The sequence below is a fragment of the Nilaparvata lugens genome, chromosome 4, assembly GCF_014356525.2.
Source record: "Nilaparvata lugens isolate BPH chromosome 4, ASM1435652v1, whole genome shotgun sequence".
In the NCBI taxonomy this organism is placed as follows: domain Eukaryota; kingdom Metazoa; phylum Arthropoda; class Insecta; order Hemiptera; family Delphacidae; genus Nilaparvata; species Nilaparvata lugens.
The window spans coordinates 57,509,481-57,527,150 of NC_052507.1; the positions used below are offsets into that span (position 1 = coordinate 57,509,481).

At 33.3% G+C, this 17,670-nt stretch overlaps 1 protein-coding gene across 2 annotated transcripts in view; it reads right to left on the bottom strand.

Annotated features, from left to right (window-relative positions):
• Positions 1–4,836: 4,836 nt before the first annotated feature.
• The window catches only part of LOC111050305, a 45,679-nt gene continuing 32,845 nt past the window's right edge, over positions 4,837–17,670 (bottom strand). The window contains exons 9-10 of one of the 2 annotated variants that reach the window (XM_039425959.1): positions 13,857–14,087; positions 4,837–5,453 (exon numbers count right to left, since the gene is read on the bottom strand). The gene's annotated coding sequence lies outside the window, so the exon portion shown is untranslated. The remainder of the gene's footprint in view (positions 5,454–13,856; positions 14,088–17,670) is intronic. The other variant, XM_039425957.1, reaches the window with a different exon arrangement.

Sequence of the window (17,670 nt, forward strand, 5' to 3'; positions counted from 1 at the left end):
ATCGATCATTTGTTTAATACAGCATGTACATTAAATCTACAGATTATTAGAATTATTTCGAATAGATCAGTCTATTGAAAATTGTTTTAAAAGATTATACACATAACGACCTGAACATGTTGATAATTTGATAGCTATAGTAGCACCCACGATTATATAGTTATTTGGATCTTAAACCAATTATTAGCAATAATATAATAGACCTATTCATAATTTATTATTGAAATACATCAAGATTCCGCAAAATTATTACCTGATTAAAGAATTAAGGAAATCCGTTGTTGGTTATCCATCTTGTTTTCACTAAAATTATTACTATTATATTTTGAATATCTTCAATATGACGTGAAAAAACACTCACTTTCTTTGGTGTGGCGGTGGTCGGTGTGGGTTTCTGTTTGCTGGCTTGAAAATGTGCAACACCAGCACGAATCGGTCGTGGCAATGCCACACCAAACAATGTGAGTTTTTCACTTCAAAGTTATATAAAAATACAAGAGTAATTAAGGAAATGTTCTATCAATAAATTATAGTATATGCAACTACCCTGAATAACAGTGAAGATATACCGTGATCACTATTGTATTTTTTATAACTTTAAAGTGAAAAAACACTCATATCTTCTTTTGGTGTGGCGACGACCGTTTCGTGCTGGTGTTGCACATTAATTTTCAAGCCAAACAGAAACTGAAGTAGTTAAGGCTATGAGCAGGATGAGTATTTGCTCAGAGGGGGGATGGAGGGGAGTTTTGGTGGTTAACGAAGAGGATTTAAATGATCTTAACCTTTAAATGCTAACAACCTTAACTACTTCAGAGTCTGTTTGGCTTGAGAATGTGCAACACCAGCACGAAACGGACGTCGCCACACCAAAAGAATTTGAGTGTATCTTTACTTTAAAGTTATAAAAATACAAAAGTAATAAAATTAGTGAAAACAAGATGGATAACCAACATCGTAGACCTTTTCATTCATTCAAAGGTCTAACATTCACTGCTGAGTTCAATTATCTACTATATAAAGGAGAATAACAATAAATACATTTTATATTATTATTATCAATCTGTAGTTTCCTAAGCGGGATAGTAGGCTTATAACAATATAGTAAGGTATAAATAATGTTAGGGAAGCAGTAGTAGTAATTTTCTTATCGCCAGCATAGGAAATAGAAGTCTCATGGAAGACTGGTTTTGTTAGATTTTTTTTAATTTTATAAATTGTTGAACTTTATAATATAGACTTAGAATTAACTGTTTGATAAAGAATAGAGTAGAAATTTTATGTAAACTCTGGGTTCGCTGAAGATTGATAATGGTATTTTATAGGCCTAACAACTGACCCGTTTCTCAATTTTTTAAAATAAGTGGAGGTCGATTCATTGGATAATATGAATATGGTAAACTGAACGGTACCTATCACTCAAAAGCTTTGGGCTGTGTCTGCTTTTCCTACCAATCATTTTCATGAAATGTGTTATTATTAGTACTTATTATACTGAATAGAGAATAGTATTACGGCACTGAAGCAATAGATAAATTTAAAAAATAAAGAATAGACATCATCCACCTACACTACTTAAAAGGTTTCCTACAGGGAAATCTTCCCTATTAGCCTAGTACATTCCCACTTTCCTCATGACAAACATCAATTGGAGTTTAAATCCAGGAGAATTGGAAACATTGAAGTTGTAAGCAAAATGCGATTCTCTCTACTTACTTCGTCAACTTAGCGTCTAAATTAAGCTTTACGAATTGAACGCTGTACGGACGTGGGAGTGCATTTATTACCGTAATAGTAGGCTATGACTGACAGCTATGACTGGCTCTTGCAGAAGTTGTCAACGGTTTTTGGATCAGTATTATTCATTCTGTTGGAGAATTTTTGTTGGATCCATGATTTTTGTTTTCAAATTATGAATAGAATTGAAATTGAATAATTGAATAGAAACAAGATAGGCTTTAGAAGTGGAAGAAGAAGAAGAAGAATGTTTTTGTAATGACAACTCCTACTTACATTTTGATAAAAGTCATTCTGGACATGAGGAATGAAGGATCAAAGTTTCAATTTTTGCCATTGCTTTAACATTAGTCCAGGGAATGAATGTTAAAAGGAAATCTTCGGAAGACAATTTTTGACCTCGCAGTTCTGTTTAGGGTAGTAAGGAGATAAACATATCAAAAGTCCTCACCCCTACCCACTGTGCTAAGGGGGTTGGGGTGGTTCAGAGGTACCATTTTTTGGTTTTTCGCATATAACTCGAAAACTATGTATCACTGTAACTATGTATAGGTACTGACATAACTCTTATATAAAAAATTAAAGCTTACATAATTTCCTACAATATTCATCTCATAAATTTTTCTTTTATCTTCTCTAATTTTCGGGATATCCGCGCTCTTGAAGGTATAACATTTCTGAAAAAACACCTTTGCCTCCACTTTTTCTCAATTTTTGCTCTTATAACTTTTTAAAAATTGATGGGAAGAGTCCATACTGATTATTAGCTTATAGAGCGTTGAACTCTCTTCAATTTGACGTATAATAAATTTCACACTTTTACGAATTTCCCTACACCTTTTGCAGCAACTTTAGTGTTGAGTGTGAAATCTCCATTTTTGCAACAATAGACCAATTGACAAAGGAATTTGGAGGGAATGTTTTAAACAATTTTTTGACTTTGCAGCTTTGTTGGGACTAGTTGGCAGGGCCGTAGAGAGCCATGGAGGGGCCCTCCGACTAGACCCGTATCGGGCCCCTACATATTGATACAATAATAAATTGATATAGTACTTGATCAATTAAACGAAACCCCAAATGGCCTACACATGAGCACAATGTTTTACAACTTTACTTATGATACACGAATATTCTCTCTTTTCATTTGGATAATGAAATTACGTAACATTAATTTTATAATAATTCAAGTATATATGTGTCTATTTATTACACCCATATTCATGTTTCATGTGTAAAAATATGACAAAAAACGATGTTGAAGGATTAAAAACACAGAAAATACTAGTGAGACAGAATACAAATTTAATTCTTTGAAACTGATACCATAAAACAAATACAAACTGACACAAATTAACTTTCCTTGCTTTACAACTAGCAAAATTATCAACCACTTTCCTGAAGTCCAACTTTCACGCTAGTTCACTTTCTAAGGCAAGCAGCACCCCTACCGTACGCTTCAAAGGCGATCTTGAGCCATGGTGGATCGTTGAACATTTTTCACATGCGCCAGCAAGCTGAATGACCTCTCAGCTCCGGCAACAGTTACTGGCAAAGTGCAGAAAATCCTCAAAGCAATCATTACACTGGGAAAAAGGCTGGAAATCTCAATATGGCTGGAGGACATTCAATAATTCTAAAGGTTTCATGTTGGCACCAAAGTTTTCTGGCTGGATGCATTTGAGTTGTTGCATCTCTGAAATGAGCTCTTCAACAACACAATTTTTGTACGTGTACGGTGCAGTCATCTGGTTTCATAGCTCATCTTTATGAAGCTTTGGGTACATCCAATGTACCTAGAATACATTATATTCTAGGTACATTGGATACATCCACAGAAAACTGAGCATTTTATTGATTTTCTTAACATATGTAAACCGAGAAGTCACAATTCCAATTTTGGTGTCCATTAAAACATATAACATAGAAAACAAGAACCTTGAACCGGTCTTCTGGAGTTTCATTCGAACCAGCTGGCCATACTGACCACTTGGCCAGTATTGAATCAGGTGCCAACAAAGGGAAAGTTTCAGTGAAAATTATTAATTTAGTTAGGCTGCACTTGTATTGCTGTTTCACTCATTTTATCAATAGCTCATTATATAACTCCAACTCATTTGTATTTTTTTATTTCTTACAGTTACAAACAAAAATATATTTTTTCATTGACACCTGGCTGCCGGGCCCCCCGGATCCAGCCTTACCTGCCGTACCCTCTCTACGGGCCTGCTAGTTGGGAGGAGAACATATAGGTATCAAAAGTCCCCATCCCCAACTCATGTGCTAAGGGAATGAGGGTGGTTTAAAAGTTGCATTTTCAGCTTTTTGCTTTCACGCTCATATCTTGAGAACAATGCGTTCAACCGTCTTGAATAACTATTCAAAAAGCGTTTTATAATTCTCTAAAATTTTTGTTCAGTGAATTTTGTGATATTTCCAACAGTCCCCGAGATATTCGTCCTTGAAGGTGTGTAATTGTTAAAAAAACAGGTTTTTATTCAATATGTTTTGCTCTTTCAGGGCTCATAACTCTCCAACAATGCATCATAAAAACTTATGTTTATTGTAGGTTTGTAGAACATTGAATTCTCTATCAAATAATAATGTATTAGTTCACTATTTCACGTTTTCCTTTCATTGTTTTAGCAGCTTCAATGTAGGGGGTGAAATTTCATTGCTGCAACAATTGATCGTTTGACAATGACATTTGAAGGGGGTGTCTGTGAAACTATTTTTGACTTTGCAGCTTAATTTTGACTAGTTGGTAGGTGAACATAGCAAAAGTGCGCATCTTTATCCCTTCGGTTGAAGGCTGGAACCGCTGAGTTGACACTTGTTGCAGCAATGAAAATTTCAACCCTTACATTGAAGTTTTGATATGGATAGCATCATGACCTTATATATACATATAACTAGAATTTAGAAAATCCTGATAGCATGCATGGGTGAATATTCCCACTCATTAAAAAAATAAAACGAGAAAGTATAAAATAATTAATAACATTGAATACGCCTGTTGTTTCCTTTTCAATATTTATAGAGATTTGTGAATCGATGGCTTAATAATAAATGGATATCTAAATAAATGTTGAAGAGAACAAATTCAAATCGATTTTATCCTTTATTAATCAAAACATACAATGTGTAGAGTTTGATGAATTAATAGAAGTCTCATTCACATTACAGCATTAACGTTTTCCAACTTGAATTAAGAAATTAAGATTAAAACTACCAATTTGGACCATTTTTATCAGTGATAAAAAAAATAAAAGTTTGGTTTTGAATTCCTTGATCCTTGAAACAATATTGGGATTTTCATCCTTCATTATAAATAATAAAATTTTAACATATATTCTGATGATTGAGGCCAATAGAAATTGATAATATTAAGCGCAGTCTCCAGTCTGTAATATTATTGAGTCTGGATGATTAACTTACTGAGTTACTCAATATTCTTAATTAAGAAAATATATAATTCTTTCATCCAAGTCCTTAGCATTCACAAAAACAACTCAATCATTGTGTTTTACTGTATTTAGGATCAACATACTTGAATACATAATTGATGGTTTTGATACAACCATGCCTGTTCAGTAATACATGTTACTGAAGACGAGATTGTTCGAAGATAATTTCATATTGGAAAGAAATTATAAATTAGAGGAGATTTGGAAGTGAAGGTAGTCCCAGACAAAGACTGATGTCAACCACAACGTAGTCTGAAATAGAAGTATAAAATAGATTATTCATTATAAATGAACATTATATCATAATTTTAATTAATCTTCAATAGTCTTAATTCAATTAATCCAAAAACGCCAATCACGCATCAAAATAGAGCTTTAAAAATAGAATGAGAATTTCTAATATGTAAAACTATAAGGAAAGTGTAAAAAATCTTATTAATTCAAATTCTCAATCATAGATTAATGATACATGAATGGCATGATTCTGGAAATTTGAAATATCTCAATGAAATAATTGAATAAATTAATGAATTTGAATAACAATATAATATTTTACAGTCATTCATTTCACAAAAATATTACTAACTATAGTAATATAATCCATTTTGAGATTCATTAGTTTCAACTATTTGTTATAATTTCATTTATTGAATTGAGAACACGTGCAGTCGCACTAATAGATTTCGACTTTAGAATTTTGTCAATCAATTGTGCAATTGAGGATTATGGTTTTGTTTGTCTCTTTTATTGATCAATAAATAATCTGTATTATCATTTTTATTATTCATTATTTTGATTGCAGTTGCATAAATTATTGTATAAGCACAAAAAATAAAATTGTCCGCCATCAAAGTTGGAAAAAGTAGAATTAAAATTGTTTTCTTGGATTAGAAATTTTCGGATTTAGTTAGACTATATAGAATGGGATACACCGCAGACATTGATGTTTCCCTTCATGAATAGTTCATTTATAGAGAATAGAATGACAAGGAAGAGGTAATTTTGATTATATCCGAAACGCACACTATAGAAATAAATATAATAATTATGTAATATTTTTATAGATGAAACACTAGAGACGTAGGTTGAATAAATCATCTGGAACTGATTAATATTCTTTCATTTCACCTTAAATATCGGGGCACCGAGCTTCGCTCGGTATTTTCATTTATTGATAAACAGAACACAAAATGATCGTGTTCATATTTCACAGCTGGCTAATGTCATCTTATGAATTTCGGGAATGCGATATTTTGATTTTTCACATACTCACTCACTCACTTTTTCACTATCCACAGCTGTTTCAGCCAAGGAAGGATTATCCTTTTAATTTAGTTCAGCGAGTTTTCCCGAGGATGAAACCTAGTGCAGCAATCGAATCTTTATATCATAAACCTATACTATATGTTCCAAATTTCGTGAAAATCGTTAGAGCCATTTTCGAGATCCGTTAAACATAAATAAATAACCAGATATATAAATACAGAAATTGCTCGCTTAATATAATAGGATATAAATGGAGAAATGTCACAACATCTCGACTGTCTCTATAGTGAGGTCTACGTTATAATGGCGGTGGAGAAAGATATGTTTGATACAGGAGTTTCATAATAATTGATGTGCATGACAATTGTTTGTAATTAGTATTTACATAAAATTTTGTGACACTATTCATATGTATTTGTACATGTTTAATGAATAAATAAGATTTTCCCAATTCAAATCAATATAGGAGAACAGCGTTGCCGATTCTCTGCCTTGCCACTAACTTCTATGAAGCATATAGCTGATACCAGGGTAGGTATATCTGAAGTAATACTAGTAGTTCTGTGAACAGTAGACCTCACGCAGTATTCTCATCCACAAGTACCTGATTGAAACTATAGACCTTATAGCCCAGTCAATAAAGGTTTTTTCGATCCGAAAATTAAATAAAAGCTGAATCTTTTACCATCGATAGAACCCTCCCAGAGAGTCATTCTCCCAAAAGTCCCAAGAAATCCCCTTGGAGCTTTCCCCCCAGCCACCCTCAAAGGTGAAAAATGCAGGTAATCACGGAAAATCAATTATCTCTGTACCCATTGATCGGAAACAGTCTATTATATGCCATTCGATTCGTTACATTATGGACTACAATACTAGTTATATTCATTTTTTCAATAAAATTAACAGTTTTCTTGATAAAATAATATATATGTAAAAATTTAGGGGGTTTGCGATTTGATTTTTTGTTTTCTTCGATTAACTTCAAAGCAAGTAGTTTTAAAGGGAAATGAGCCGGATAATTAATGTAGCCACTTCCATTGCGAATCCATTGATGTATATTGTTATGTATTTGCGATTCGATTTGACGCTGTGGAAGGGGAAACAGTCGACGCGGAACGGCGCGGCTGACTCTCTTAGCCATAGTAAACAGCAAACTGGAAATCAATTATCTCTGTAACCATTAATCGGGAAAAAATCTATCATATGTCATTCGATTCGTTGAATTAAGGACTACAATATTAGCCGGATTCATTTCCTCAATAAATCGAACAGTTTCCTTGATAAAATGATATATATGTAAAAATATAGGGGTTTTTCGATTTGATTTTTTGTTTTCTCCGATTAACTTCGAAGCAAGTAATTTTAAAGAACAATGTGACAAATAATTATTGTCACATTCATTGTGAATCCATTGATGTATATTGTTATGTATTTGTGATTCAAGTTGACGCTGTGGAAGGGGAAACAGCCGACGCGGCTGACTCCCTTCACCATAGTAAACAGAATAATACTGCTGTCTACATTGCATCTCATTTACACTATGGCCTCGAAACAATTAATTTTGTCTATTGTTTTGACATGCGCTGTATATAGATTTTCACTTTTCAATACTCTAAAAAATATTACAATTTTCTTGATTTAACCATGCTCATGATAAAAATCAGGATTTCGTTGTTTGCTCACAGAATTTATTATATTAATTTGAAGTGTGCCTTCTCCATACGAGTCAGAGGTAACACAATTTGATAACTCTAGTTTCAGATATTGATGTTTTTCAACGAAGTTTCATGATATATTATGTGTCCGACTCCTTCATCTTATCCTTATTTTGTGAAAAATGAAGATTCAAAATTTCTTTTCATAGCTTTTCTTGTGTTTTATCTTGTTTCATCACTCTTTATGATTTAAACACTTGATAATGGAATGAATATCATCAGATCACGTGAACAAAAAAATAAAAAGGTGGGCCTACCTGACATACTATATGATAACACTGTACTCCTGATAATTTGAAAATTTTAAAGCTGAAAGTAGATTAATTTGTTGCACATTCGGTTGAAATATTAACAAATGTTACCAAATATTACCAATATTATCACATATAGTGAGAACGAATTACTCTGAAGCTTTCTATTCTCACTGAACATGAAGAGGCAATACCAAGCCAGAATCGCAGTTCCGTTCAAATCATTATTATCAGAGCTTTCAAATTGATGCTATGTAACTATGGATGTTATCCCCATCTCACAATTTCCCTATTTATCCTTATCCTGATTCAGAATAGAGTAGTTGATCTCTATAATCACAAAAATGAATGTACAGTACCTATAGTAAATAGTAAAAATAACAAAATTTCTAGTAATAATGCAACTTTTTCTAGGTATGAATTTCAAGGATCATAAAATGACTTTTTCTCAATCACAGGCAGAAATTCCAATGATCATAATAGTAGTTTAATGGAAATTGTTTGTATTGTACATTGTTCGACGTAAGATAAGCTACATCTTTAAGGTAATCAACGTATTTAGGATTATCATGTTTATGAATGAAAGCGAGACTGTGATAGAAGATTAGTCGAACTGAAATATAAACATTAGGTATATACAATGCATATTTCTGATCAACTATAATTACAAATGATAGTATCAAGCCGAAATGAATTGAGCAACTGAATTTCAAAGTTACTATCCACTGTTCCAATCGCACTGTGATTTCCTTTTACTTCCAAATGGAAAGTAAATGCCTCACTCTTCAACGTAACAATTATTGTAAAAAAACCAGTGGAATGTGAACGTCATCCAAATATCATTTGAATTTCAATTTTCAGATCATGAAATTCATAAAAAATTAATTCTTGAGAGAAGAGTGATGAATTGCAAACAGTGCAAATAACATTGATACAAAGCGATACAATGAAAATCAACATCGATTAATTTAATACTGGACTTATCAAATTTATATTACCGTTAATTTATATTATTTTGAAAGCTTGTTGTAAAACCAACATTTTAAATTTTCTCTACTGGAGCAAAACATCGATAGAAAATAAAGAAGAGCCCATTATAAGCACAATATACTTGTGTACTAGAATTCACTTGAGCTAACTCATCACTTCAACCCTTCAATGATCACAATGAACTAGAATGGTATAAAAACCATGAAATTGATAATCAGGTACATTTTTCAAATAGCTTCACCTAAATCTGTGAATGCTAAGTCATAACAAATCATGTTCAATAGAATTAATTTGAATGCTTCAAATAGAAAATGATCTATTCTTTTGGTGCCCTAATCAAAATAAATTTCAATCAACATTAATCGACATAAAGAAAAGCTTCTGCCAACCTTGTGTAATGAATGACAAGATGCGAGAGGAGGTCAAAAATCGATATGTTAACAAAAATAATAGAAGATGATGAATCATCTTTCAATTAATCTTATACGGTAGGGTACTTTGTGGTTAAATGTGAAACACTTTCATGATTTTCCTACCTTTTATGCATGCTTACTCTTCCTTAATTTGTATGTTTGCATGGCTTTCATCTTTAGAATCTACTGAATTTTCATATTGGACTGTCTAAATAATGTAGATTCAACTAGTAAGAACGGAAGATAAGCTACTTTTCAGAGAGAATCATAGAAAGTTTCAACTCAACAAGCCCAATGTATAAATTTGTTTATGCCTCAGCCGTCATATATATTTGGCTCAACTGAAGGTATATTATCAACCTGGCTTGGAGAATATTAACTGTAGAAAACAGCAAACACTGCACGCTATGATTTTTCAGGAAATTGCCACTGTTAACACTATTGTAATCTATGATTCATCTCAGTTTTTGAAATTCATAACTTATGATAAATTTTAGCATAGAATTATGACCATACACACATATTTTAAATATGTATTATATTATGTAATAGTATGAATATTTTATCGGTTGCAAACAATATCTTTGTCTGTCATAGAATGCATGATTTAGCACATATATAACAACAAAATGATTTTTGAGAATTCAAATGTGGAAAATTAGATTCATCGCATGTCAAAACAATAGACAATATTGATTGGTTCGAGCGCCATAGTGTGAATAAGATGCAACTTAGAAAGCAGTAGGCCTACTACGGTATTTTACTGTTTACTATGGTGAAGAGAGTCGCGTCGACTGTTTCCCCTTCCACAGCATCAAATCGAATCGCAAATAAATAACAGTATACATCAATGGATTCGCAATGAATGTGGCTACATTAATTATTTGTCTAATTTTCTTTAGATTATTTGCTTCGAAGTTAATCGGAGAAAACAAAAATCAAATCGAAAAACCCCTATATTTTTACATATATATTATTTTATCAAGGAAACTATTCGATTTATTGAGGAAATGAATCCGACTAATATTGTAGTCCTTAATTCAACGAATCGAATGACATATGATAGATTTTTTCCCGATTAATGGTTACAGAGATAATTGATTTCCAGTTTGCTGTTTACTATGGCTAAGAGAGTCAGCCGCGCCGTTCCGCGTCGACTGTTTCCCCTTCCACAGCGTCAAATCGAATCGCAAATACATAACAATATACATCAATGGATTTGCAATGAGAGTGGCTACATTAATTATCCGGCTTATTTTCCTTTAAAACTACTTGTTTCGAAGTTAATCGAAGAAAACAAAAAAATGAAATCGTAAACCCCTTAAATTTTTACATATATATTATTTTATCAAGAAAACTGTTAATTTTATTGGAAAAATGAATATAACCAATATTGTAGTCCATAATGTAACGAATCAAATGGCATATAATAGAACTGTTTCTGATCAATGGTTACAGAGATAATTGATTTCCCGTGTTCACCTGCATTTTTCATGTTTTAGGGGGCTGGGGCGGAAAGCTCCAAGGGGATTTCTTGGGAATTTTGGGAGAATGACCCTCTGGGAGGGTTCTATCGATGGTGGGAAATTCAGCTTTTATTTAATTTTCGGATCGAAACTGCTTTTTTGGACCTTCATTGACTGGGCTATTATGGAAATACAGCAAATAGACTGGCTTCTCCACACATCTGTGTAATCACTTGTCAGCTGATTTATGATGAATAATTCTATAGTCTGATTTTTACTCTAATATTGGCGTATGAAAGGAGGCTCCTTTTTCCTTTTATATTATCCTTGAAATGCAAAATTTCCAGAAACCTTGTATATACGTCGACGCGCAATTAAAAAAGAAACATACCTGTCAAATTTCATGAAAATCTATTACCGCGTTTCGCCGTAAATGCGCAACATATAAACATTTAAACATTAAGAGAAATGCCAAACCGTCGACTTGAATCTTAAGGTGCGTACAGACTTTCGCTCTGCTCCGCAACCGAACGTCACTCCAGCAGAGCGATTGATGATCGACCGGGGAGCAACAATGGTTCGACCGGGGAACGCGAGAAGATCTAACATCTTCTGTAACGGTCATGATGGGTGCGTGGGCGGCGCGACTGTAGTTCGATGGAGGAACGAGGGCGGTACGAGGGAGGAGCGTGCTCGGTGCGGGTTGGAAGAGCGTATATGTGTACGCAGCTTTAGACCTCACTTCGCTCGGTCAATTAACTGTTCATTCTTGTTAAACATAATAAATTGATACGATATCTTATTCGTCAAGAAATTTCTTACTATCCAATTATTAAAATAATTATGAATTTGCTGATTTATTGCATCTCTTCATTGTTGAGAAAACAATAGGTAATATGGCAAGATTACGGAGCTAGAAAAGGATAGCGCTAGGTAGTATCTGCTTTGTTGAGTGATGGACAAAAATATGATAGCAACACCAATGTTAATCTAATACTGACATTATAACGAAAACCTCACTAAAGTGTGAATTTTAATATTTTTATTGTAAGTGGATTCTTCCATAGAGATAACTTAAACAGTGTAGGTAGGCTGCTGTACTTTCTCTATATTCTTATTATTGTATGAAAGATGGAAGATTTATGAGAAATTGCAGTTAGCCAACTGCTGGGATATTATTACTGTAACTTATAACACTGTAGTTTCCTCTTCTGCTATTTAGTTCTTCGGTCAATATTTGCAGTAGCAGAAGTCCTTAAAACTCTATTTTTGCGCAGCTTTTGAATGAGTTGATGAAGAAGATGAAACCAAAATTTCAGGACATTGTGCCACCTGGTTTTAGGAAGTGCAGTATCTATCCAATAAACCCTAATGAAATTCTAAGTAGGATTCCACCTTCCAGTCTTGAATCAAGCTTAGACACATCTTTAGAATGCATTTCTGTTGATGTGGGAGAAGCCTTCCTTCAGCACCTCGAAAAAAGACGAGGTGAGATCATCAAGAAGCCACGGATACAGCGGAAAAAACTTAATGTGCCTCCGGGAAAAAGTATTTGCCCAAAAGATTTAGAAAGCTCCTCTTCATCAGAAGACGAATGCAGCGCAGTGAATTCATCCTCATCTTCAAGTATAGAAGATGAATCAGCTTGTGAAAATGAGGCTGATATACCAGTACCAGTAACCACTTGCAGTGCAGAATACCACATCGGAGACTATGTCATGGTCACTTACAACAAAAACCTCTTTCCCGGTCAAGTCATGATATGGTTCTAAAAGATGGACTATCAGTCAAGTGCTTCGAAAAGGGAAAAAAGCATGGAAATGGCCAACTAAAGAGGACAAGCTATTTTATGAGTGGAAGGATATCATCAAAAAAATTGATTCCATTAAAGAGACAAGAAGAGGGTTTTTTTTTATTCCAGAAATGGATAATTTTGTATCATAATGTAGGCTACATGATCAATTTTCATAATGTAATATTTGTAATTTTTTACAAAGGTATAAAATAAATTTTCATCAATTCCTATTTCAAGACTCTCAAATTTATTGATTATTCCTGGCAGACATAATTTTTCTTCATATTTTTAGAATTTATGGGACAAATTATTTGTTAAGATCATTTAAATGTAGTTGAAATATCACTGACTTTAATATATTGGTGTTACTTTGCTCTGTGAACAGGTTTCTGGTGTGTTATTATGAAGAAAATATAATGTGAGCAAACTCACCTCCCTTCAGGGGTGACTTTGCCTAGTGGGGAAAAATTATTTCTAATAAAAGAATGTTAATTAATATTTATATATTTTTTGTCAAAACTATACATTTTGATGTTTTTTTAGTAATATAGAATGTTTACCTTTTTTTTTAGTTGTTGGATACACTAAAAAAATGTATTTTTAGAAATAATATTTTCGAAAACTAGGCAAAGTCACCTCAGTTTACGGTATAGTTTCCATTGACCGGATATTTGAGATTATTATTATATATAGCAATAAAACTTACAATATTCACCTTATTTCAATAAGTAATATCATTGTATGATTTTAGACACTCACCAATGCCAGTTTTACAGGATTTGACGCGTCGTTGACAATCGTTCTTGAAGAGTATGTAGATGGTTCCATCGGTGGCACACAGGTTCAGGTTGATGTCGATCTCAAGGCCTACACACAGCTCGGTGGGTGAACACCGCTTCCCTCTCTGTGGGATCAGCAATCTGCTCAGCGCTGAATCATCAACGTTTTGCGACACAACTGATGATGAGAGCAGGATGCAGATGGTAGCGACTGCAAGAAGTGCGAAAATGAAATTAATTTGGAGGAAAAACTGATTGGAGTGACAGGCAGAGATAGACAAAATATGTAATAGGGATACAACTATCCCCTAAAGCCCCTGTAGCCTATATTAATTATTGAGATGATGAAAAATGTATCATAATTTGTTAACCATATAGCAAGACTTTAACCTTAATACTGTGTATGGCTACAACATGCCATAAATCGAGAGAAACTATGGCATTTCTAAGGCAGACCTTTCCTGCGTGGAGATAGAATAGAATGACTGCCTTTATTTTTGACCTAGGAGGGCGAAGTTAAGGCGCAGTCGGCCCTCTCTTACACTTAACCCTAAGAGATGGAGATGTACTTGGAGTGGACTCCTCTCACTCATCGGACCTGTTAACTTGTAACTATTTCTTATAAAAATAGATTTGAATAAAAAGCATGCTGACACAGAATAATTGATTTGCATCAGTGTGCTATAAGTTTACAACAATATTTAACTGTGCTATAATATTCCGTCTACAATAAGGCTGAATTGTGAATCTATTGAAATATTGTAAGAACTGGTAGGCCTACGGAAAGCATCACGCTGGGTCCTAGATAAACTATTATTATATAGAAAAGAATTATATTACGCGACCATTTGAAATTAATAAAATAATAGAATAAATATACAAGTTTTTAGTAAAAATTTATTTTTATAACCTGACGATGGTGTGATCACCGAAACTAGTGGTGATAATTTGTATTTTTATTCTATTATTTTATTAATATTTCAAAGGGTACTATAATTATTTTTTATATATACAAGAAAGTAGCCCTGCATTCATACATTTTAAAAACTATATTATTAATACTCTTCAAATATTCATCTTTTCTTGACGAACTGCTTTTCTTGAATAATCACTTTTGATCAGTGAAAAGTAAATGATTAGGCTATACTTTTATATACTTGAATTAGGACATAGCAGTCTAAATTTAGACTTATGTCAAAATTTGAGTATTTATTAACGGTAGGCCTATGGATTAGATTATATGGAGTAGATTATTATTAATAGGTATTTCAGCAAAATGTTAAATTCCATCTAATACCATATGGTACTCGGAACGTGATCTTGAGTTTATATTTTGATGTGATTGGAATTGCAAAAAACATTCCTCATTTAAAAATAAAAATAGATTTATATTCATTACTAGCTGGCCCGGCAAACTTCATACCGCGAAATAGTCAATGCATCTCATGACAAACTTTAGCTAGATGCACACCTGAGGAGGCGCGATGCGGCATTTTGTATCCAGGTGCTTCTTGCTTATTGCATGGTTTGAATAGGAGAACTCACACTGAATCGGGCATGGCGTGGAACGATGTGATAAGGCAATCTCCATAGAATTAACACTTTGTATCACAAAGCCGCGCCTCCTCAGGTGTGCTTAGCCTTAGTAGCTTAATCTGATACACTATATTTTTATGAAAATAATTCAACAATCGGTATTTATACATTTATATCTCAATATTGACTTCCTATGTGCTTAATTAGTTGTGCAACAGTTTGTATTTTTAGTTACCGTATAGTTGAATGCAGCTTGCTGGGAATTGAATGATATATCTCTTTGCTGCTGATTTTCCCGTGAATATTATAAATTTACAGCATTTCGAGTTCTACGACCCAAGTTTGGATGTCGTTCGTACCGCGGCATTATTAAGAATTGAAATTTTGTGAATCAGTAGAAAGAAAATTGAAAAACAGATCTATCGACGGCTGTTGGATGACACAATGATTATAACAGCTGATTTTTATTTCTGTGTGTGGCCAGCTCACAAATCTTCTCCCATAAGGATTACTTGTAGAATTTGAAGGACCGTAGGAAAGAGTCCTGATGTCGGATCATAAATTTGATAGGCCATAAACCCGGTCCTGAACACAACTAAAAAAATTATCAAATTCGGTGCACACATAAAAAGTTATTGAATGTCAAAATTTGAGGTTCGATTTTTATTTATATAGATTATTTCAGCAAAACTCGCATTTTACGCACAGATTGTTTTCTTGTGGTTGCGTTTCTCTAATAAACACAAAGATATATTATGCACTGCAGTATGCCTGTTCAAGATGAATATTAATTCGAGTTAAAAAAAAATAAATAAATAAAACAACACATTTACAATATTTAGCCTACATCATTCTAAAATAAATTCTTTTTGGGCCATAAAAAAGATCATTCACCACCCAATAGCAACATATTGATTTCTAAGCTACCTATCTAATATTAACAAGAAATGCACGGTACAGTACGGTGAAGCTTCCAGCTTTAGAGATAATTTATTTAGATACAGCGGCATGAATAAAAAGAATGGAAATATGACAGATTCCAGAAGATAAAAAATTTTTAAATTTGAGTCTTATGCAAGACTTGAATATGAATAAAAATGATAGACCTACCTAATCCAATTGAATTTGTAGCAGGAACTTGGAATTTCCAGCAAGAATATATGAATCAAATTTTTAATTTTTCAGCAGATCAGTGAATGAGAAAATAGAGAATAAATAGCATAGAACAAATCGAAATTGTTTGATAGCTTATTTACACATAGGCTGCCATCCATATATAACAAAATAAGTAGGTAGTTTTGAACAATTGAGAACAGTTTTATTCAATTCGGTATATCATATCATGTTGGATGCCTATCTTCCATAAAACATCACCTCCACTGCCTCAGAAATAGTTGAGGATTAAGAGTAGAAACTTCAATTAAAATACTATGAAGGAGGAATAATGAGAATAATGTTTTACCTAGGAGCAAAGATTTTTGATCAACCATCTTCACAAACTTGAGCACATAAACTTGAGCACACAAACTTGAGCACACACACTTCTTTCGTATCCAAAACTTGAAGCAATGACTCGGTCACTCATCAGAATATCTGTTTTTATAGAGGTGCGTTGAAAAATGTACTCTGCCTCAAATTACTGTTATCATGTTGAGTTATTTGTAACAAGCTGTAGCGCTGACAGCTACATGTTGGTGTCACATAATTTTCCCCAAAGCCTCATCCTCCAATAATTGTGTGCTATCATGTGATTTGATTATTTTCACACTTCACACAATAGGAAGAGGAGAGCAGCAAAGTTGTTCTATCTCCTGCGCATAAATAGGTCTACATGTTTCATCAAAGTAATGTGCATGGTTCACGTATAGTTTCCTGATTTTGAAAAATTTGGGAATCCGTAACAAATTTTTGTAGCTGGCTATTAAATGAGTCTTTCATAATTTTTTCCTTATGTTGAAGGTTTTGATATGGTTCAACATAAGCATCAGGCTTGTGCATGATAGTAATAGGAAAGTTGATGATAAAATCTGAATGCTGATAATGAAATATGATCATGATGATGAAGAGTGGAGATACGTCGTTAGATGGGTTCCGAACCACCAGTAAGCGATTTTCAAACTCATAAGTCATATTTAGCGGGTTTAGCTCCTGGAGATTGGTCTCCCATCTAACGGAAGTAGGTAGTAGGCGAATGAATGTCTCTCAACTGAGGGATGAGATACCTGCTTGATCACTGGCTCAACCGCGTTCCAAAGTGT